The sequence below is a fragment of the Micromys minutus genome, assembly GCF_963924665.1.
Source record: "Micromys minutus genome assembly, chromosome: 21".
Taxonomy (NCBI): domain Eukaryota; kingdom Metazoa; phylum Chordata; class Mammalia; order Rodentia; family Muridae; genus Micromys; species Micromys minutus.
The window spans coordinates 19248211-19274019 of NC_137956.1; positions in this window are offsets into that span (position 1 = coordinate 19248211).

Sequence of the window (25809 nt, forward strand, 5' to 3'; positions counted from 1 at the left end):
ATCTGGGAAACTAAAAAGCTAATGCTGAGCCCGGTGCTAGTGCAGGATTTTCTAAGCAAACTGGAAGGGAATAATTCATGATGGATAGCTTGTCTTATAATCTGGCAGGACATTTTCCTATTGGCAATACCATAAATCACACTGCAAGGGTCTCAGTATATACCAGGAGGTCACACCCAGCAGGTCTTTCAGTCGTATAATGGCCTTTTGGACTTCAAGCCAGTCAAACTAGGTCCATTTGGTAACTAATTTACACCATTGTGAGAACAAACATTAGCCTATGGTACAAAATCTAATACTAGTAATGAGTGTTCAACTTTGACTCCACACTACTGGAGCCTAGCAGACAGCCTCACTTCATCCTACATGCATTTGTCTCTCCCTGTCACTGTCTCTCTGTCTATCTCTCTCTCTGATAAAATAGTTATAAAGTTACCATTTAAACGTGTGAGTGCACAATGTAATACTGTCATATTCAAGTGCACTTCTGTGCAGCCAACATCTAGAACTCATCATGTTGCTAAACTGGACCTCTTGACCTTTCCAGGTCACCCCTCACTTTGTCCTCCCTGGCAGCCAACCTCCTAGAATTTGGCTGCTCTATGCTGCTCAGTGTCAATGGAACAGGTGTGTTCTGCTTAGCACAGTGTCCTCAAAATGTATCTGTAAGACATGTACCAGAATTGTCTTCTATATTAATGCTGAAAAAAACATTAAAATAGATACATTGAACAGGTTTTGTTCAGCTATTCAAGGATGCTTCTCTCCTGTGGTTCTCTTATAGATTAGATTCTTTGGGTGGGATATGCACCTATCTATGACCCTGATCCCAATTCTTGTGGCTAATCATACACAAGGCTTCTATGTGTCTGTGTGTACATCAATATGTGGGCTTATGTTTGGAGGCTGGAGGACAACTTCTGGTGTCATTCCTCAGGTACTATCACCTCTTTTGGAATCAAGGAGCTCAGCAAGAAGGTTATGTTGGCTGGCCAGTGCTCTGCATGGATCCAGATGTCTCTGCCTCCCCAGTGCTAGAACAGCAACTCCAGCTTTCTTCTTTCATGTATGGGATGGGGTAGGGTGTGGGGACTCCAGTACTTATGCTTGCAAGGCAAGTACTTTACAGACTGAACTGTCTCACCATCCCTCTAGTTCTATTTCAACTTCCTGAGACACCATGATGTTATTTTCTATAGCTTACCTGCTTCTTCTCCTGGCCCTGGAACAGCTGCACTTCAACCTACCTCCACTCTGCCCTGCACAATTCAGAAACTCTCGAAACTAATTCCCAGTTCCAATCCGCTGAGCACATTAAGGCTATAGTAAATTTTTAACTGCAATTTCTATATCATTTATTTGCTGAAAGGGGGAAAAAAAGAAAAGAGAGCTCTTGTGTGGTTGCTACACTGCCCACTGAAGCTCTATCTCTCAAAGGCAGGTCAAGAGGACTTCCCTCTATGCTCCAACAGGCATTGCTTCAACTTCTCATTGCTTGTTTCTTCTGCTATGGCCTCTGCTTTCCTGTCCATCATAGTTCCTCCTGCTAAAATACCTCAGTATCCCTGTCCCAGTACAGATCTCACATGGAACATTCACTAAGGAGCCAAACGGCCTTTCAAACGGTACCTACTAACCCACGATTTATCTCTGTAGTTCCCCTGTGCCCAAGAAAACTGTCCTCAGACACATTTACCACATTCCTCAGAGGGTCATGATAGCATTCCTGTTTCTAATTATATTGAAAAGTCCAAAAGCAGATGTCCGTTTTAATTGTTGTCAAAACTCCAGCATTCTGTACTTCTGGGCACACGAAAAATGAAGATCTCTGTTAAATGTTGAAGGCTTTCATATTTTCCTAACTATAATGAGTGTCATCCAAACCTTAGAATTTTAAAACTCCAAACCCTTAGAATTGAATTTTGTTCATAAATAGTTTTTTTGGAGATGTCCTGGGTTTATTATTTATTATTTATTAGGGTTCTAAATTACTTCATTTGACTGTTGATATTGATCAGTTTAAAGAGATAATGCTAAATGCCTGTCCCCGTTAGGCCAGGATAGAATCAGTTGTCACAATATTTTATATTGGACTCCTTTCCTTTAGTTATAATTACTGACTTTCAAGTGCTCTATGATAGCTAACACATGAATCTCACAATGTGGGTGGCTCACAGAAATAGATTCAAAGAATAGTTTTCATTAGGCAGAATGTCAGTTATCAGTGAGAAGTTTATAACTTATCTATCTTTTAATTGCTTTGTTTTATTTCTTCCTATACTGGACAAAATAAGAGTAAAAGAAATGCTATTATTGCAGAAGAGAGAAACATAAAAACAAGTTAAAATAGGAGAGGACTCTGCATGCATGGTGTAATTTAAAGTAAAATTATAACGCATAATAAAACTCAAAATGAGTTGCAGCTGTGGTTTGAAAACCTTAAATATATCATTGAAAAGAAAATTGACTAATAAACAAACTCCCCCACACTAGCAAATCTATGTACATATGCAAATAAAATTAATTCATGTTGTAAAAGGCTAAAAAGAAATCCATAAAGCAAGTACAACACTCCCATTTTCCAGGGGAGAGGCACATGGAGGCCCTGCCCTGTTCTGTTTCGAGCACCAAAAGAAAAAGATAAAATCAGAAAGCTGCAGTCTCAGAAGGCAGGTGGGATCCAAACCAGAAAGTAGAAACAAAATGAGCAACAGTGAGGGCCAGAGAGTAGACAGGAAGACAGACTGAAGCAGGGAGTTGAGAAAGGATGATAGAAAAGGGGATGCAGGCCTGGGAACTGAAGCATTCAGCCATCATACCTCGCACTGTGTTTTGATGAGTCTAGAAGCAACATTGTGAAGCATTCACACAAGCTAGCTGTACACACATGGCTTCCACTTCCAATCTGATTTAAAATTCTTGACTTCATAATCTAAATATGACACTCTCACATATTAAAAATATCAAGGGCTTGAATATCTTTAAGCGCTTAGCATGTACAAAAAAAATGATGAAATTGGGAGCTGTAGAGATTAATTAAGAGTGCATGTTGCTCTTATAAGAGACCAGAATTCTGTTCCCGGTACCCAACTCAGGCAATGCATAGGCTCCTTTAATGCTAGTTCCAGGAAATCTGATACCCTCAAAATCTGAATTCATATGTACACGTACCCACATAGGCACTCATATATACACATCATGGTAAAATTAAAACTAAGAAAGATATTATAAAATGACTATGATACATACTAAGATTGTTCCATCAAATAATTTGTGAACTTCAGTGACAAATTGTTGTATAAGCTCCAACCAAGATCCTCACATAGTCTAAGGCCTGGGAAAGTCCCAATTAACACCCTTGGGCCCAGCATAGTTCTCTCTCACACATTCAAGCTTTCTCGGACTTAGAAGAAAAATTTTATTACAAGTCTTTGTAGCACAATCTTTTTTTAAAAATTCTTTAATCCTTTTTAACAGTTCAGTCTTCATCTCCCTCCCAGTGGGTGGGCACCCTACTGCTCCCTATCCCATAGGCCCCCACCCCACCCTCCGCTCTCCAAAAGGATGTTCCCCAACCCCAACCCCATCCCCACCCCACTATACCTCCCCACTCCCTGGGGCCTCAAGTCTCTCCAGAGTTGGATGCATCTTCTCACTGAGGCCAGACCCTGCAGTCCTCTACTGTATATGTGTTGGGGACCTTATATCAACTGGTATATGCTGCCTAGTTGGTGGCTCAGTGTCTTAGAGATCTCGAGGGTTCAGGTTAGTTGAGAATGTTCATCCTCCCAAGGCATCCTCCTTCTCAGCTTCTTCCAGCTTTTCCCCCAATTCAACCACAAAGATCCCCAGCTTCTGTCTATTGATTAGGTTTAAGTATCTGCATTTGACTCAGCTGCTTGTTGGGCCTCTTGGAGAGCAGCCATGCTAAGCTCCTTTCTGCAAGCACACCACAGCATCAGTAACCGTGTAGCACAATCTGAAGGCAGAGTCCCTCCCCCCACCCCCAACTTGGTCAACTTATTTACTGGACATTATTCTTTTTATAAAAAGGATATTATAGGTGCAACTTAACTTTGCAAATACCTATTAATTCCATCTAAACAGGCTTTAGTGACTAATTCTGACATTAGTAAATTTGTATATAGTGACTATTTTAAACTTAGTGATTGTGTATGGCTGGGAAATTATTTCTAGAATCAATTTTAAGCATGAATATGTATCCAAAGTGTTACTACCATAAACCTTCTGGAATACCATTATAATAAATCATTACAAATGGCAGCTATACTGACAATCAACTATGATATGTGTGTGTATATGTGTGTGTGTGTTTGTGTGTGTGTGTGTGTGTGTGTGTGTGTGTAAGCACTTTGTTGCTCTTAGAAATACAGGACAATTTGTGTGATTGTTGTCTTTTGTGACAATGACTTTGCTGCTAAATTTGATTAAAAGGACCCATTTTTGCTTTCTTCTTAAAATGTCTATAATCACCTTTAAAATATTTTACTTAGAGCTATTGTTGGCACAGTCATGTAGTTTGGAGGAACTAGACAGAATCACCTGTCTAGATAAACCAAGCAGTAGCCATCCTGTGAGTTTGATCATGCTCTTCTCATCTCCCTGCTCCCTACTTTATAAATTGTATTGCTTGGAGTAACCTTCCACTGGAATGATAAGCACTTGGGAACCAAAAGCAAGGGGGATTCCAGGTTATCCTGAACTGTATAGCAAGATCAAGATTAGCCTGGGCTATAAACACCCTGTTTCAAACAAAACAAGAACAAGAAAACAAAATACCTCACATAAAGACAGTGAATTAAATTTCAATATTTTAGAACATATTTTTTATTAAAAATGTCTAAATATTCATACTTAAACCCTTAAACCTGGTTAACTCTTGACCTTGGTTAGAATGTAGGTGCCCTTGCATTTGGAGTATAGATATTCAGAATTGAGATTTCATCTTGGTAAAATTTTTCTTTGAGGAGTATGAAGTGTCTTTCCTCATCTTTTTTGATAACTTTTGGTTGAAAGTTGATTTTATTTGATATTAGAATGGCTGCTCCAGCTTTTTTTCTTGGGACTATTTGTTTGGAAAATTATTTTCCAGCCTTTTACTCTGAGGTAGTGTCTGTCTTTGTCACTGAGGTATGGTTTCTATATGCAGCAAAATGTTAGGTCCTGTTTTGTATCCAGTGTGTTAGTCTATGTCTTTTTATTGGGGAACTGAGTCCATTGATGTTGAGAGATATTAGGGACCAATGATTGTTGTTTCCTGATATTTTTGTTGTTGGAGGTGGAATTATGTTTGTGTGGCTCGCTTCTTTTGGATTAGTTGAAAGAAGATTATTTTCTTGCTTTTTCTAGTATGTAGTTTCCCTCCTTCTGTTGGAGTTTTCCGTCTATTATTAATTGAAGACTGGATTTGTGAAAATATATTATGAAAAATTTGGTTTTCTCATGGAATATCTTAGTTTCTCCATCTATGGTAATTGAGAGTTTTGCTGAATATAGTAGACTGGGCTAGCATTTGTGTTTTCTTGGGCCCTCTATGACATCTGCCCAGGGTCTTTCAGTCTCTGTTGAGAAGTCTGGTGTAATTCTGATAGGTCTGCCTTTACATGTTACTTGACATTTTTCCCTTACTGCTTTTAATACTTTTTTCTTTGTTTTGTGCATTTTGTGTTTTGATTATTATGTGATGGGTGGAATTTCTTTTCTGAGCCAATCTATTTGGAGTTCTATAGGCTTCTTGTATGTTTATGGACATCTCTTTCTTTAAGTTAGGAAAGTTTTCTTCTATAATTTTGTTGAAGATATTTACTGTCCCTTTAAGTTGGGAATCTTCACTCTCTTCTATACCTATTATCCTTAGGTTTGGTCTTCTCATTGTGTCTTGGATATCCTGGATGTTTCAGATTAGGAGCTTTTTGCATTTTGTGTTTTCTTTGACTGTTGTGCCAATGTTTCCTATGGTATCTTCTGCCCCTAAAATTCTCTCTTCTATCTCTTGCATTCTGTTGATGATGCTTGTGTCTATGACTCCTCCTGTTCTCTTTCCTAGGTTTTCTATCTCCAGAGTTGTCTCCCTTTGTAATTTCTTCATTGTTTCTATTTCCATTTTTTAGGTCCTGGATGGTTTTGTTCAATTCCTTCACCTGTTTGGTTGATTTTTGTGTTTTCCCTTTAAGGGCTTCTACCTGTTTACTTGTTTTGTCCTGTATTTCTTTAAGGGAGTTATTTATGACCTTCTTAAAGTCCTCTAACATCATCATGAGTTGTATTTTAAAGCAGAATCTTGCTTTTCTAGTGTGTTGGGTATCCAGGACTTGCTATGGTTGGGGAACTGGGTTCTGATGATGCCAAGTGGCCTTGGTTTCTGTTGTTTAGGTTCCTGGACTTGCCTCTTGCCATCTACATATCTCTGCTGTTTGCTGGTCTTGTTGATTCTGACAGTGGCTTGACTCTCCTGTAAGCCTGTGTGTAAGCACTACTGGGGGACCAGCTCTCTCCCAGCATGGTCTAGGTACAGAGTGCTGTGGCATGGGGTCAGCTCTAGGAGCAGGTAGAAACCAGAAAGATCCTGTCCCAAACTGCTTCTAGATTCCTATGTCCTAAAGGCTGCAGGCGGGTCCCTCGGAGCAAAAGTGACAGTCTTACCTGTGCTCTCAGGTGTGTCAGCAGTTCTGGGGGAACAGCTCTCACCCAGTGGGGGCTGGGTATAGAGAGCTATGGCACATGGCCAGCTCCAGGTGCAGGCTTCAACCTTGGTTAGAGAAGCTTCTTTTTGCAATAAACAGCAGTAAAAGGAGAGGTGCAGAACTGGTCAAAATGTGGATAAGATAGAGAGTACTTAGTCCCAAATGTGACATAAATCAGTTCTACCTACCAGGGTTGAGGAAACAGAATCAGAGGTTAGGGAGAAGTGCTATAAAGTACTGTCCTCGGAACATGGCAATTCACATGACCACTGCACTTGTGAACTCAATAACAATTTTGCAATTACTTGCACAGGACCTGCATAAGACCAAGTCACAGATGAAAAATCTCATTACCAGCCCCCACCCTTTACTGAGGAGTTACTGGTGATTGAGAGCTGAGGGGAAGGCAGAACCATTCCTCATTGAGGGTGTGGCCCTGGTAGATTTCCCATGCTTCATGATTCAATCAGTGGTCCATATCCATATGTGTATGGGTATCACTAATTAGACTTAGTAGATTGCAAAATGAGGAAGGAAAGGAGGGGGAGGGTAAAGAAGATGAGGAAGAGAAGATTTGAGGAGAGGAGGAAATGAGGAAAGGGGAATGTGTTGGGGGATATGAGGGAGATTGTATATGATTATTTTTCAACAAATACACCTATGAAATTCTCAAAACCTATCTCTTAAAGATGCTCATCTGAGGGAAGGAATGAAGCATAAATGATACAGATTTATTGTGTGTAGAAAGTGTGGGGTATTCCATTTCATGGTGTAAAAAGGCTTTTGAAATATCTAAATTTAAGAGAACAACAAAAATTCCGTAAAATCTTACATTTACAATTCAATTAAGCCACAAATCCATAAATTAAAAATAGCTAGAATGCTTTTAGTCTTAGGATGTGATGCCAAGGACCAAGAGACTGAAAGAACAAAGCAAACTGATCTTGAGAATCTCAGTTTTTAAATGGAATCTCTGAAACACTGGCACACACGAACACCATGTTCCCGGACGTGAATCTCAGATCTGACTCTTAGCAGATGTTAGAAGTGCCTGGTTAAAGCGATGGTAGTAACGGTGACACTCAGTGATAAGTGGTCAGGTCTTAGAACTAAAGAAGAAGAAAACACAAAGGCACGAGAGGCTTTGGTTCACACCGTGGTTGAAATCAATACTGAAAAAGCCCAATAACACGCCCACAGCATATTAGCTAGAGTCTACACAGCCACCACAGCAGGAGGGGAGCTGAATATTCATAAAAAAAAACTATGACCAAGAAGGCCCCCAAGTTCTGAAAACAAGCTTTGGTAAAAGCTATCACAAATCATCCCTCTGATGTATAAGACAGGTGTGGGAGTCCATTTCTGTGCATCTAACACCTGAGTCAGGAGATGCACTGGTAGCTTTAAATTTTACCTCATGCTATAATTGCAACATAAAAATAAATCTGCCAGACTGACTTCAGCAGAGATCGTGTAATTGGAAGGGTGCCGTGCAAAGAGCGTTTTTAGATATTTTGAATGTGCACATTCCTTATTTCCATTACCACCACCGTGCCCCCTCCCCAAATCTACAGCATATGAATGTTTAAAGCGCTATATATATATTTTATCAGAACACCTGCAGTTTCCTAGAATGAGAAAACTGCTCCAGGTTTGAATGAAGCTTTTTTTCCTGGCCAGCCAAACAATGCCCATTGCCTTTATCTGTGAGGAACTGCATCCAGAATGCCGAACTCAGAAAGAAGGTCTCTGTTGATCTGTTTGTTCTTGTCATCAACTTTGCTTTTGAGAGTTGACCTTTGTGCATAGCCATCCTAAGTATGGATGTTAAGAAAAAGTACACAGGTTATTTGTGCTTTGCTTATGCTGTGTTTCATAACACCATTTTAGTAAAGATTCTGTGCACTTTAATATATCTTACAGTTAAACTCTATGGATGGGATGTAGATTTCCATAGGGCAGCAGTTTTAACCCGTGGGTTGTAGCCCCTTGGGAGAATGTCAAGCCACCCTTCCACAGGGTTCACGAGTTAGATATCCTGCATATCAGGTATTTATACTACAATTCATAACAGTAGCAAAATTGCTGTTATGAAGTAGCAATGAAATAATTGTAAGGTTTTGGGCTCACCACAACATGACAAAATGTATTAAAAGGTCATAGCATAGGAAAGTTGAAAATGATTTCCTTTGGGCATTTTGGTGGTTTAAATAAAATTGCCCCATACATGTTCATAGATTTAAATACTTGGTCAATACGGAGTGGCACTCTTGGAAAGGATTAGGAGGTGTGGCCCTGTCTCTGGGGGGTGGACTTTGTGGTTTCATAAAGTCCTATTCCAAGCCCAGGGTCTTTCTGCTGCCTACAGGTCAAGATGTAGAACTCTCATCTACTTCTCCAGCACTATGTCTACCTATGTGCTACCATGCTCCTGCCAGTATGAGAAGACTACCGGGAACTATAAACAAGTCTCACTAAATGCCTTCCTTTAAAGAGTTGCCATGGTCATGGTGCCTCTTCACAGCAATAGAACATTGATCAAGACAGGTATCTCTTCATTTTGGAACTTTAGCACTTTATAATGGGAGTAAATTGTTTGGATAGGGACTGTGCCAAGAAGTGTGTGTGTGTGTGTGTGTGTGTGTGTGTGTGTGTGTGTGTTAATTCCCTAAAAGAGCTCAAACAGTGAATTCATATTTGAATTAAGCCTCATGCTCTCAGCCCACATAACACTTTACACTCATTCTAATTTCTGGTGCCAGTCCCTTGTAATATTGGAAATGCAGTATGTGTCTTGGACCCTCGGTCTGTCAAACGGCCCTTGTAATCAGATGAAAGAGGGCATCCACTGAAACAGTGATACCAAGTATAGGAAGGAAAGGTACTTTTCAAAAGATCAGAGAAGGGAGGCCACAACACAGCAGTATGAACTACTGAGTCTCGGGACAAAAATCATGGTTGCTTTGAGGACTCTTGTACAGAGAATAAAGCAGATGCTTCAGAAGTAAGAAAAACGAGGACAGAACATGTGCAGGGCACTGGGCTGAGCTAGACACCTGCACGCGTACCCAGTTGGGTGTTCCAATGATTTAAATCTGTTTAGAATCTGGCAGCCCTCCTTTCTCAGATTTAAGGGCTCACATTCTGTGCTCTAAGTACAGTAATACCTCAGCTAGCAGATCCTTCGGTGTAAAAGAGCCTTAACAAAGGATATTCCTAGCAAAAAAAGACAATGTATAATTAATAGCTTTCAACTTTTGACTCAGGAATCTCATAATAACATGTCAGTTTGAGGGCATAAAACTAAAATATTACTCACAGATCACAGGGTCAATGAAACCCAATTTTCATTGAAAAGAAAGTGCACGTATTTCGCTGGTGACTAAAGCCAATGTTCCCCAGGGTTGATTATTACCGTGTGTGCCACATAAATGAACGATGCCGTTTATTAGTTTTTCAGAAATTCAGAGTGATCAGGTGACCATTGATGAAAGTATTTAACAGGACCACTCATAATGTGTGTTTCCTGTTGCATTGCTGGGCTGAAGATTCCTGTAACATCCCAACACCCCTATGAGGAAGCTCCATGAATAGCTCTAGCAAGCTCTCTGAGGCTCAGGAAGGTTCCTTCTCCCTGCCGCATCACATGTGGTCTGAATATGATCATAACTGACTGCATCTGTTGCAAAGCCTGAACCACACTGTCTCCAAAATGATGGAAAGATTAAAAAAATTATTGACATTTGCTGAGAAAAATAATTTCACAAAATTTTCTGGGAAAACTCTGGAAGTTTTCATGACACTCCTCACTAATTTATTGCTTATACTTTCAGATCCATGAAATCCTAGCTATTAGTGCTCATAATGAATGGAGGCAAGGAGGCTAAAAAACAGAGTAGCATTGTGGGATTCTCATGGGCAGCTCCTTATGGTAAATGACATGTGACTTCTTGGGGTTGGTTCCGTTCTGCTTCCCCCATGATGCACTGAAGGGTGAAGTCACCAAATGCCCAAGCTGGGAGCCCATCCAATTGGTTCATGTTCTGTACAGTTTCACACCATTATTTAGCTTCTTCCAGTCTCACTTTCTCTTGTTCAAAGAGGAAATGGTAATGACCACAACACTTCCCACACAGAGCTATCAGAGAGAGGCTCCTCCAAGCTCCTCATATAGTCCTGATGTATAGGACGGTTGTGACAACAGGAAATACTATGAACCAAACTCTTGGGAGAGCGAGATTCTTTTTAATCACCAGATAGTGTTCTTGTGCTCGAAAAAAAAGCCATTCAAGAGTCCTAATGCATATGCTGCAACTACAAAAGCCCATCCAAGTAACTCTTCCAAGTTGTCAAAATACTGCATCAGAAACACACAAGATTCTATTCTAGACATTATAAGCCAAATGCCAAAGTACTGGCAAGTGGTTTCTGCAATGATGTTGATGGACAAGTAAAGGACTTAACAAGGTGTCTCTGGAAGAGAGGAAATATTATTAAGAGAACAGCAAAGGATGACCAGTGTCATAAGCTGCTTCTCAGTGGCAACCCCAGGCAGGGATTGAGTGTTGGAAAGGCTGCCACAGCCAAACTAAGGGAAGGTCAGCTTGTAGCCAGAAGCCAGTCAGTAGTCAGTAACACAGATGTGCCATGTTCTGGGGTTTCTGCATGACTTTGTTTCATTAGGAAGAAGATGAATAACCTTTAATGAAACAAGATTTATTGACAACCATATGCAACCCACAGAATATCCCATGAAGAGTCATGTCCTCCAGCCATGAACATCATTTGTTGGTTTTCTCTGTTCCTCCTGTAACTGAAATGCTATTTAAGTGAGTACTGCATCACATCTTATTTCCAAAAGTCACACGCTTTTGCAAGTCATGGGTGATCTGTTCTCTGTTATTAGTCTCTTAACCGTATTCTCTTGTGGAAACGTTACCACTGAACTATATTGGAAACCATTAAGTTTGTCTAAACATCACAGACCATGAGGTTAATTCCACTTCTAAAATATTGCTCTGGACAGCCAATGACACGAAACAGACCTGGAAGCATATTGGATGTCACTAACCTTAGAAACAGGGCATTTAATACAATTCATTAAGCATAATTGAGCTAGAAATCCTGCAATGAAATGTAACAGGGACACCGTGTAAACTGACTTCTGACGTACCCTCTTCCCTCAGTGCAGGGTCAGTGCCCATTAATTTTAATGGGCGTAAGTTGCTCATATAACAGCTGAAGGATTTTATCTTCTTCTGTGTAATACAGGCTGTATAAAGAGAAAAATGTGCACAAGGAGAAATGGAGGAAGCTGCTAGAGACCACTTAATGAAGTCCAAAGGCTTCAGAGTCAGTCCAAGGCAAGTGAATTTAAAAAAAAAAAAGTTTCTCCAGAAAAAGAAAACATAGGAAAATACATTGAAGTTATATCTTTGACTAAATGCCTTTCCGTTCACTATCTAGCTTGTCTGTCCCCTGTGTGGATGTGAGCTTGAAGGTGGAGAGACGTCTTAGTCTCCAGCAGTAGAAAAACATGATGGGCCATCATACAGAGGGCATTAGATTGACACTTGCTCAAGTGAAAATGACTGCCCACGATTCCCCCAACCGCCTCCACACACTCACACTTCTGTGCTTCAGCTCACACTAATCTCTCGGCCTGAAATAACCTCTCAAGTACCCAAACCCAGCCTTCATTAATCCCCATTCAGTCCACAAAGCCACGTAATGCTAGGTTCTCGCAAGAGAAGATTAACATTTCAGCGTATTTTTTTATTAGTTACATTCAGAAAACTTATGGAAAACCCCAAGGAAAATTTGTTTATATGAATCATTCCATTGAATATCATGCTAGGATATTTTAAATTGTGTATTTAATAGTTCATTAAAGTTACAGTAAGAAACTTGTTAAGCATTTGAACAAACAATACACTTTTTTTTTAGTTTTAAAACTTTATACACATCCCAAATTCTGAAGATACTGAAATTGTTTAATATTTTTCAAATTTCTTTAAGCAGGGAACACATAGAGCTGAATTTCAACATCTGCAACTATCCCCAACATGTTGTTATGTATTGTGTGATTGGAAGGACTTATGAGAAGCTGGCCTAACGTGGCATTCACAAAAAAAGGAAGAAGTATTCTGAGCCCATTTTAGAAAATTTCAAATACTTTTCTTGATATCACATAAAAATTCTATAAAGTGATATTTTCTCAGTGTTACATTGTAGTTCCTTTGTTATGTCATAATCTGAAAAAATATTAATGGAATTTAAAAACTTTGCTACATTAAATTATTGCCTTGGTTTTCATTTTTATAAACATTTTACAACATGTAGCAATGGTTTTCTAATTCCTTAGATTATCCCAATCTGAACCAAGTTTGGAAATGACTATTTTAGAATTAATGGCTAAAGTCAAAAGAAATAGAATATTTCTTTTATTTTCTTTTTCCAAATCCTAACTATAGTATTAATATTTTCTCTCTGTTATTCTTGATGAAAAACATAAAGAAGTCAAGATGAGGAGGAATAAAAAACAGATGAAATTAGGAAACATTAAGTAAACCAATACCAGCATCTATTACTGTATGAGTGTGTGGTGTGCTAAGCACACACACACACACACACACACATACAAGCAAACACACACATACATGCAAACACACACACACACACATACACACAAACACACACACATACATGCAAACACAAACACACACATGCCCCTTTTTTCTGAGATATATGTTATATTGCCCTGCCATTTTTGACCAAATGCTTCAGTTGGTATTTCTTTACAAAATAAGGATCCTTTGAATGGCAAAAAATCCAAAATATTGAAAACATCAAATACTGACAAAAATGAAGAGCAACAGAAACTCTGAATAAGGCCAGTGAGGATGCAACATGAAAAAGATACAATGGAAGACAGCGTTACAGTTTAAACTGAACTTACTCTTGTCATATGATTCAGGGATTAACATCTTAATATTTACTCAAAATGAGTCAAAAACTTACATCCACTAAAAATTGGAAAGAGATGCCCATGGGCACTTTAGTTGTAATTGATAAAGCTTTTAACCGAGTGTTTTCTTTGGCAAATGAACATAGAAGTGCCTTGGCACAGCCAGACGATGGAACATTATTTAACACGGATAATAAATTAGCTACCAAGCTACGGAATGCAAAGAGGCCACCATCACTATTTCTGTGTGAAAGAGGCTACTCTGAAAGTGAAATACTGTGAAATACTATGTGAATCCAATTGTATGTATGATGTACTAAAGGGGGAAAACTAGGAAGACTGTAGAAAGGCCAGTGGTTGCCTGAGTTGTATAGCACAGAAGGCTAAATAGAGTTGAGGATATTTAGGGCAATGAAACTAGTATGTGCCTTGGCAATTGCACGTATCTTTCACTGTACCTCTGTCAAAATTCATACACCATCCCACAGGAAGAGTGAATCTGAATGCAAACCATGAGCTTCAGGGTTACAAGGCAGTGTCAACACTGGCTCATCAGTCCTAAGAAATACAGCCCTGGGGTTGTAGCAGGGACAGGCAAGGGGGCCTGAGAATGGTATGTATGGGAACTCTGGCTCTCCTACTTTATTGTGCTTTGAAACTAACACTACCATTTATTAACCAAAAGAAGGGTATTGATTTACACAATTCAACTATCAAAACCACCCAAAAAGTCTCTCACAGTTTGTCCAACAGTGTTTCCCAATTTACAGAATTCAGTCAAACCTCATAAATAGGTCTTCTAATGTTCTTAAGAAATATTTTTCTACCATAGGATGACATATTGCATCCAGTCTTCATTTCTCTTAATCTTCTTACAGTTTCTCAATTTTTAATCTTTCATGACCTTGATTTTTAACTAGTACATGGCCTTGGTATTAGTTGTCTAGTTGTCTCTAATGAGTAGATTTGAATTACAGACTTTGTTTTTGAAGGGTTAGGGTAGAAGGAAGACATCAGCGGGTAAAAGAATCATGTGGCATCTTATGTCACTATTGTTCACTTTGATAATATAAGTGGTATCGGCCAAGGCTTTTCTCCTTTTGCAACACATAAAGACATGTCATGGACCTACTCTGAAAAAAAAAATCTCATTTCTTTTTATATTTCCACTAAGTAGTTTCCTTTTTAGTTCTGGCTGACATCACCATTACACTTCACATTTCCACAAAATAAGCTCTTTCTTATTTCTGACTGACATCACAGTTGTAGGTGAATAGCAGAAGGTGACATTACAATCCCTGCCGTGCTTCGCTAAGTTTTTCCTTTTCTTTTTGCAATATAAAAGATTTCTGTTGAACAAAAAGTGATAACAACACTAAGCTAAGTGTTTCTTAATTGGCTTCTCAAAGCTGGTAAAACTGGAGCTGATCTAATCAGGTTAGTATAATCCGTGTTTTCTGGACTGCCAACAGACACTTATAAATTCCCTGGGCAGCATGGAACTCCATAAAGGCTTCTAACTGCTGTGTGGGCATAGTGATAAGTCTACATACACTTTGGATTTTCCTGAGTTTCAAGGTCCCTCCCCAAATTATTGGATTCCTGGGTTCTTGTGTTCCCAGTGAGCCTTTAGACAAACACAATGGTCACTTATGAGGTTCAGAAGATGATTTATACAACTGAATCATATCATTAAAGCTAAAGGATCTGCCTCCACAATGAACAGACTCTGGTATCATATTCATGCCACCTTTAAGCCTATACCACGGACTTTTTGACTTCTGGTGGTATGTCTTTTAGTTCTAGAACTCCTAGGTGCTTCTTTTTAAACAATTTCTACTTCTCTACTGGTGGAGAGGGGAAAACCAAATTTCTGATTTCCTAGTGTATCAAGTACTTAATGTATGCAGTTACAAACTAAAAGGTAATGACTTGGGCCTGGTCATTAATTCAGACATCCCTTCTTTACTAAACACATTCATTGTGTTGAGTGTTCCCATGAAATAAAAAAAAAAGAAAAAGAAATCCTGCCCTCAAAAATATTTTTATCTGGCCAGAAAGATGAAGTGTCAACTCCTCATGAAAGTTAAATAAAATGCAAGGTAACATGTTGACTAGGACCAACTCTAAGAGTTAGACCAAAAAAAAATCTTTGACTGAAAGTTCAGCCCCTGGAAAAGCACTGTCTTTACCCTACAAGGACTTCTTACAAACTCAGAATACCAAACCCCATCCCACACCCATGGAAACAGAATAAGAATTTTCACAATATTCTCACATAATTTAGAAAATACATACTTGGGGCTGGAGAAATGGCTCAGTAGTTAAGAACACAGGCTGTTCTTCCAGAAGACCTGGGTTTACTTCTCAGCTCAGCACCCACATGACAATTAAAAACTGTCTGTAACTCCAGTTTCAGAGAATCTGAAGTCCTCTTCAGGCCTGTGTGGACACTTCGTGTATTTGCTACACAGACATGCATGCAGGTAACATACCCACACAAGTACAATTAAAAACATACTTTTTAAAAGAAAACACACAGAGAAACAAAAACACATCACAATAGCAAAATAACAGGAATCAACAAATATTGTTCACTAAGATTCTCAAATCAATTGTCTCAATTACCAACAAAATGACAAACTAATGGAATGAATACAACAAACAAACAGAATCCATCCTTATGTTTTATCCAAGAAATATACCTACATCAAAGATAAACATCACCTCTGGGTACATGGGTAGAAAAAAAATATTCTAAGCAAACAGACCTAAGAAGAAAGCCATTTTAATAACTAACAAAATAAGCTTCAAACCAAAATTAACCCCACTATCTGTACAATTTTTAGCACAAATCTGGGCATCAAAGACAAGGGCATTCAAGTTCATAAAAGAAACACTACTATAGCTTAAAGCACGTATGGAACTTGATGCACAGATAATGGGAGACTTCAATTTCCGAGTCTCACCAACAGACATATGACCCAGACAAAAACTAAACAGAGAAATGCTGAAATTAAATGAGTTTATAAACCAAATGGACCTAAAAGATTGTCTTGGGTTTCTATTGCTGCAGTGATACACTATGACCAAGGCAACTCTTACAAAGGAAAACATTTATTTGCGGCTGGCTTGCAGTTTCAGAGGTCCAGTCTCTTATCATGGCAGGAAGCATGGCTATCAGGAAGACATAATGCTGGAGAAAGAGCTGATAATGTTAATACTGATCTACAGTCAACCAAAGGAGCCTGTGCACCTCACTGGGCATAGCTTGAACATATTTGATCTCAAAGTCTGCCTTCACAGTGACTCACTTTCTCCACCAAAGCCCCACTCCCTATGGACAAGCAACCAATCACTTAGGTCTATGGGGCTCATTTCTATTCAAATCACCACAGAGATAATTACACAACACACACACACACACACACACACACACACACACACATACACGCACACACAAATTCATAACTGCCTTTTTCTCAGCATTTCATGGAACTTTCTCCAGAGCTCACCACATACATGGGCACAAAACAAGTCTCATCAGATACAAGAAAATCGAACGAACATTCTGGATCCTATATAACTACCATGGATAATTTATATATAATAATAATAATATATACTGAAAAAAGACATCATCAACAAATGGTGAGATCAAACTAAATGTCTGCATGTAGAACAATAAAAATAGATTTATAATTTTTACCCTGCACAAAACTCAATTCCAAAATAGTTCAAAGGGCTCAATCTAAAATTAGATGCACTGAATCTGACAGGAGAAAAATGGGAACAATCTTGACCTCCATGGCAAAGGAAACTGATAGTACAGGCACTAACACTGACAGCTAGTAAATGGAGCTTTGTGAAACTGAGAAGCAGTAAATATTAAAAAAGTGGTTAACCTTTTATCCCATGTTAGTTTCAGCTCCTGTAAGACCACATGGTTCTGCAGGGTATCTCTATCTTAGCACTCACCTTCCTCTACCGCCTGGTAAAAACATGATTCCACAAACATTAACTTATCAAACAGGTTTATATGTCCAATTCCCAATCCACAAATTCTCTCCACAATAAACTTACAACCAGTGGACAAGATATAAACTGCTTATTGAGATAAGATAACTTGACCCCTTTCCATCTAGAAACATGCTGAGAGAAACATAGACATCTGCTTCCATGTTGCCTCCTCTCAAATCTCCTCCTCTTCTGCCTTTCCAACTTTGCTCCTGCCCCATTCTCTACTGTCCAGTCATATATCACCTGGACATCAACCTACACTATAGGCTCATATATTTAAATGATTGGTCATCAGGGAGTGGCACCACTTGAAAGAAATTAAGAGGTCTGGCCTTGCTGGATAAAGTATGTGTGCCCTTGTTGAAAAAATTGTATCACTCAGTATCTCTGTTCTTGCTGTCTGTGCATCCAGATATATAACTCTTAGATAATATCTAAAAATATATAAAGAACTTAGGAAAGTAGATATAAAAAAACAAAGTAAAAAGGGTACAGACCTAAATAGAGACATCTAAAAAATTGTTTTAAAAAACTCAAATGTGTGAGAAACAACTTAAAGAAATGTTTAACATCTTTAGTTATCAGGGAATTAGAAATCAAAACTACTTTGACATTTTATCTCAATTATAATGACTAATATCAATAAAACAACTGAGATCTCATGCTGACAAGGATGTGGAAGAAGAGCAATACTCATCCATTGCTTGTGAGACTGAAAACTAGAACAACCACTATGGAAATTAGTATGGTAGCTCATAGAAAGACAGGTATTGATTTATCTCAAGATCCAGATATATTACTCTTGGACATATACCAAATAACACTTCATTCTACTAAAGAGACACTTGCTCAACCATGATTATGGATGCTTTGTCTGTAATAGCAAGAAACTAGAAGCAACCTAGATATCTCTCAACAGATGAATGGATAATGAAAATGTGGTATATTTACACAATGAAATATTACTGAGCCTTTAAAAAAAAAACAAGACTTGCAGATAAATGGATGGAACTAGAAAAAAGTCATCCTGAGCGGAATAACGTGGACCCAGAGCGACTGAGAAAGCATGCACACAGCCTTTCACATGTCTTCACCAGATGGGATAGTCCTAGAGCTAACAGGAGAAGTGCTCCCATCCCCAACCCAGGAGCAATCTCCAATTGATAGCCACTTGCAAATAAAAATTTAGTTTCCTCCAAAGGAGTTTCTCCAGGAAAACAAACTAAGCTTAAGTGCAGGCTACATGCCCAACAGTATGAGCCAACAGAAAAGGTACTCAAGGGAATATTTTAGGTTCCTTGTCACATAAAGTACTGTGAAGGCATTCCTTATTTTATTTTATTATTTCACATTATTTTCTCTCCCTCAGTCCTCCTCCTCACCTCCTACATGTGTTTGGGTATTATGTTATGGCTTATAGATTAGTGGTTTTGATGGGATTCCTGTGTGTGTGAATGAGTGGTCTCTTTGTTTTGAGTGTTTCCTTGTTTCTGTTTGTTTGGTTTGTCCTATTCTGATATGTTAGTTTTTGTTTTAGCTTATCTTTTACTTTATTATTAATCCTTAGAAGTCCATTTGTTGCCTAACAAGGAAGAGAAAAGGGATGAATCTGGATGGGAAAGGGAATGGGAAGGAACTGGAAGGAATAGAGAGAGTAATCAGGATATATTATGTGAGAAAAGAATCTATTTTCAATAAAAAAACATTAAAGTTTCAAAAGCACTTCAGGAGTGAATGGAAAGAACTATTTGAGTGAAGTTTAGAGAACGGTTCATGAGAATATAAGATTTCAGCAAACATTGGAAAGATCAGAGAATGAAGTTGGGGATAAGTCACACTAGGGTATATAGTTAAATTAAATCCTGGATATAGTAACCCTTGTGCCAAGTAGAATTTTTTTTTTTGCAAAGTAGAAAAATGACAGCATATTACAACACAAGAATAGTCATCATTTAGCTATACATCTGGCTATAAGTAGTTCTAGGGATGAGCTGAAGGGATGAATAATTCAACAATGTCATCCAAAAAAAATCTTTTATTTTCTGTTGCGTTATCCAATTTTTCCATTATTTCAACTATGAGGCTCACTTCTCTTCTTAACCTCAAAACATTTTGCTGAGCTGAAAGTATTTCATGAAGTATCAAGTATGTCTACCTTGTTTTATGTTCCCTTTAGAGAGAAAATAGATCTTCTCAGAGCCATCAGTAGCTTTCATGTGTCATTGACCTGTGCTTTAAACTTGCATCTGATCCTACCAATAGCTTGGAGAAATGAATGTCACCACTTTGATGGGTGCATGAGAGCTCTTATTCAATGTGGTAGCAATATAAAATAAACAGCCTCTTTGGAAAAATAGTTTGATATTATTACAAAACTAAACAAATTCTTAACACGTGACCTGATTATCAATCATATTTTTAAATTACGTGGTTATGAATAGTGTTGCTTGGGGAAGAGCCCAGCATCCCTTGCAAGAAATATGCCCAGGAACAAAGTGGACAAAAACTTGGGGTTTCATTTACAAAGAAAAAGCATGTCTATTAACTAAACTAAATGACAGGCATCTTCCAAGTTGGTCTTGCTGAATCTAACTCTGTAATTTAACCTCCTTTACTTGACAAGAATCCACCCTTGGAACAAGTACTTTTTTTTTTTAAAGAAAAAAAAAAGCAAAAGATAAGTACAAAATGGAAATCATCATTATCTAGTTCTCCATTCAGTGTTGCTTATCAACCCAAATGAACCCCTTCTGTACCTCGAATTTTAAATCCTTGAATGTTAAATTGCATTCTTGGTTTTACTTTAGAGAGCACCGGTTGTCTTAATCATTGTAAACTGCATCACATTAATCATGGTAAATCCAGGCTCTCTTTTCCCTGGTTTGCATTCACTCTTCTGATACAGAGACTAACACTTAAGATTTATTGAGTGGCATCTGGTTAATTAAATGTCTATTTCCTCCTGCCTGTTAAAGGGATCATAACACAGACAGACAATGTTGGGAGGATAATTAAAGTGCAACCAGAGATCATGACTAACCTTGAAACTTTAATTAAAATGAAAACAGGTGTGATATGTGGAAAGTTACTGCCTTTGTCTGAGCTGTCTGTACACTTAAAACCTTACTCTGGAAAGCTGTATTTTGCTTTTCTGGATTTTTGTATGTGGGTAAAAGTTTTACTTTTCATGGACCTCTCTTTCACAAATATTTTTACATTTGGCCTTCAAGAAAACTTATCTCAGCACTCATAAGATCTGCACAAGTTCAAACAGGAAAAATCTCAGCATGGAGAAGAAGAAGTAGACACAGAGTTCCAAGAAGCTATTTGCAATATATATTGTCTGGGGAAAGGAAACTCTGTTTTCTCCAACAGAGTGACATTGGGCACATCAACCACACTCCAGGGCAGGCCCCATGACCAGAAGTAGTTGCCCAACATAAAATAGACTTCATGTTTTGGGTTTTGATTTCTTTGTATATGTGTATACACACGCATGCCCATGGTCAAGACATTCCTGTTTTATTTGGGTATTTTTTTGGTCTTCTTTTTGACATTTTTAAATTTGGTTTTGTTTTGAGTCAAAGAGAGGGGGAATGTGATACAAATGTTCTATTTAGAATGGAGTACTTTACAGTCTAATTTTCTTCATTGACTCATTGTAGACCTCTATATTAATCACCATCTACTGTAAAAGGAATTTTCTCTGATAACAGTTAAGAGAGGTACTGGTGAGCTTAATATCATATCCAACTACAAAATGGTAGCAGTAGGTTCACCCTAAAAGACCCTACTAGTTAGTTTCTTGGACTCATTAGCAGTGACAGCCACAAGTTCCATCTTGTGAAGCAAATCTTAAATCTTGACAGAAAGTGCTTGGTTACAACCATGACATTTGTGCTACGATGGTACCAGTGGCAGAGCAGCTGCTGGGTATTTTGATATTGAAGCTTTAAAGGATCATAACTGAAAATCACTTAAGATTACTTTTCTCCAAGTTAGCATGCATAGCACCTTCTAGCACTATGAAAGTTAGTCAACAGAGATTGAGCTTCTAGGCAAGTAGCAGCTTGATTTCTCATGTCTTATGACTCCTAGTGTTTTCAGCAATAGAGTCTTATAATCAAGTTCTAGAGTATAACCAGAAGCAATGACAATCGTCTATAGTGTTTGATGGTCTATGGGACCCCACTGATCAACAACTCAAAAAGAAGTAAGTCATTTCTGTCACTGAGCTTATTTGAAGGTCTATGATGTCTGGAAGGAACGTTGTCCCCCTTGTTAATGGGTAACTTCTCTTAAAGTATTTTATATATGTATGCCAATACATTTGGGGAGTTTCTACAGTATTAGGTTTCTATATGGCTCTTCAAAGATCCTTAGTGTTAGAGTTGTTGGTGGTGGTAGTGGTGTGTTTGTTGTTGTTGTTTTTTTTCTGTACTTTCTCCTTCCCTCACATCATCACTCTGTTTAGCCGTTATTGCTATCTGAGGGCTCCATTGTTTCCAATTCCTACTTTGATACCTGCTTTGGGTACCTATCCTACCTTTTTCTAGTTCCTTGCCATTTGCTAGTTCCTTGCTTTCTATGATTAATTTAAGCACATTTCTAAAGATGGAAAGCCAACAACCACAGAAGAAAATGAGCATGTGATATTTGTCTTTTTGTATCTGGATTATGTCTTTTGGAATGATGATTTCCAGCTCCATCCATTTACCTGCAAATGTCATAATTTCATTTGTTCAATGGGTGACTAGTACTCCATTACATAAATGTACATTCTCTCTATATATTCACCAGATGGTGGACAACTAGGCTATTTCCTTTTCATGGCAATTGTGAATAGAGCAGCAATGAACATGGATGAGCAATATCTTGACAGTAAGGTCTTTTGTGTATATGCCTAAGAGTAATGGAGCTGGATCATATGATAAATCTATTTCTGTCTTTTTGAAGAACTTCCACTCTGATTTCCATAGTAGCTGCACCATTTTTCACTCTTACCAACAGTGGATAAATGGTGCCCTTTCCTCCACATTCATGTTAGCTTTTGCTATTTGTTTTTCTGACCATAGCCATCCTTACAAGTCTATGATAAAACTTTACAGTAGTTTTGGATTGCATTTCCTTCATGAATAAGGCTGCTGAGCATATATGTATATGTATATATATATATATATATATATATATATATATATATATATATATATATGTATATATATATATATATATATATATATTCATTCATTCATTCATTCATGTTTCTTCTTTTGAAAACTTTCTTTTCTAATGTTCCATGCACCTATTTTAATTATGATGTTTGGGTTTTTTTGATGTTTTGTTTTGTGAGTTCTTCATATATTCTAGACACTCTCTGTCAGATGTATATCTGCCAAATATAATTCTCATTCTGTAGGTTTCCTATCACTGTTAAGAAAGACTGATGAAATTATTCCCTGATATGCTTTTAACAATATACTTTATGCCTGCTTTATCTTTTAAAAAGCCTATATACTAGCTGTTAAAGAGTTGTACTTTTTGTGTGCTCTAAATACTCTACCTACCTTGAAAAAATGAGAAAAGTAATTTAGATGAGGTTAGAAGGACCGTATTCCTTCATATAATAAGGAGTCCTTATAAATGTTCAAATTGGCAGTATAGACTCAAATCTCAGTCTCTCAGTTTGTCTTGATACTACCATTTCTTAGGAATACAGTGTTAAGCATATTGTTTCCTAACCATATGATTTTACTCACAAAGAGAATGGAAATTATGTAACTGGGCTCACCTGAGCATTGTGAAGAATAAATGAGAAAATTTGTTCAGTATCTGCCTCCTAGTAGTGGCTTTCTTCTACCATCATCAAAAAGTTAACATTCAATGGTTATTTGAAATATTTCATCATTGACATACTAAGTAAAGACAAGACAATCTGAAGCACCATTGATATTTATAACAAGAAGAAGAAGAGGAAAAGGAGAAGGATGAAATAATAGTAGTGGTAGTAGTTGTTGTGTTGTTGTTGGCTTTGTTGTTTTCATAGAAATAAATTTATTTAAGCTCAGGTCTACTAAGACAACTTCAACCAGTTCTGTTGAATCATGCTTGATCCTCATGAGTATTTCAAGTTTAAAGCCATCCTATACTGCATAGAAAGACCTTGTTTGTGACATTTCTTCTTCTTCTTCTTCTTCTTCTTCTTCTTCTTCTTCTTCTTCTTCTTCTTCTTCTTCTTCTTCTTCTTCTTCTTCCTCCTCCTCCTCCTCCTCTTCCTCTTTCTCTTTTTCTTCACCTTTCTTGTTTTTCTTCTACTTCTCATCCTTTTCCTTTTTTCTCTTTTCTCTCATTCCCTTTCTTTCCTCCTTCCTTCCTTTTTCTTCATCAACCAAAGTACTTTCATTTCTGTCCTTGACTATATCTAAAGACTTTTCTCTAAGCTTTGTTTAGTTTTCAGGCTTTTCCCATCCTTATCACCACATGATATTTTCCAATTCTTTCAACTCCCTCTTCACTTGAAATACCCCAAGGTAGTTTCATCTCCTTGTATCATCATATTCTGCCATGTCATAATTTCTTAGCTTTTTGTCTTAACTCTCATGCTTCTCCAGCAGAGTGATAAGCTCTGAGTGGTTTCCATTCCATAAATAATTTCTGCTCCTTGGGTATAAGACATGATCACATACCAGTAATGGCTGAATTAGACTGAATTAAATTTAAATGAGTTTCATTAATGAAATATTTCTTCTGATGAGGATTCATTGTTTCTATTCATTAAAATTTTATCTTACCTTAGGAATAAAACTGAAATGGCACTCTATACATTGGGTTTAGGAGATGAAATATCTGAGTAAATTATTGATTAAACATGTAAAAGAACAATTTTATTCCAGAAGTCCTAAGAAAATATGTTTCAGATCTTCTAGTTCTCCTGTTTGGTAAGTCAAGATAAAAAGGGGCTATGCAAATGTTTGCAAAGGGAAAACATTATATAAATATACTTTGGAAGTATTTAGTTGCAGAATACAAAATGTCATTTCCTTGGCTCAAAACCATGAAAGAGAGAAATTTCACTCCTAAAAATAGGAAGATAAAATCTATTTTTGTCCTTACCCAATTGGACAGATTCATGGCACATCAATAAGAGATATCTGATGGCCATTTTTACAACAAAGATGAACTGTACCCTTTAAAGATTCAGTTTTTACTATCTGGAAAGGGCACCTCAAAAATTTTATCTTGTAATTTTTTTTTTTTTTTTTTTTTTTGTGCAAGGTGGTACCTCGATGCTTCTCAATCACCCAGCATACAACCACCAGACCAAAATTTGTGTCTGGGCTCATTTCTTTTTGCTTGTTCATATTAACATATTAAGGATATTATAAAAAATTATAGAAAATAAGCATTGGCTATTACATCAAATGTTTCAGGAGTATGCTACAAACAAAATAGCTTTCTCAGCCTGGCAATATGAATGATCTCATTGTTTCTCTCTTTCTTTCATTTCATGCACTCTGATATCACTTAATCCAGACCAATCAGGGCTTCTATCTCAAACTCTCCCTCAACGTTTTTCAGCCTGTATCTTGAGAGCCATTTGGGGTCAGATCACACATCAGATATCCTGCATATCATATATTTACATGACTATCCATAACAGTAGCAAAATTACAGTTATGAAGTAGCAACCAAAAAATGTATGGTTGGGAGTCACCACAACATAAGGAATTATATTAAAGGGTCGCGGCATTTGGAAGGTTAAGAACCAGTGCTTCTGCTTTTCTGAAATGTTTGAGTCTCTTGTGGGTTTTTGTCCTCCAATCTTACACCTTTAGAGATGACAAAAGCTTGGCAGTAGATGATGCTCTAGTAGAAATATAAACTTTGACAAGCTAACACAGCACGGCTGACCTCCTTAGTTCATTCTCCTCCGGTTGCCCATGATAGTTTACCATAACGAGAATAGCTAGCGATAGACCCCGACAAAGTGGTGACAGCAATAAGCAAGAGCCATGTTTTCAGGAAGGTTTTGTAGAATCTTTACATATTTCACAGTACCACCTTACATTATAGCACATCAATGCCTTAAGGAAGTAGTGACTTTTAGAGGTTGTTAGTCTT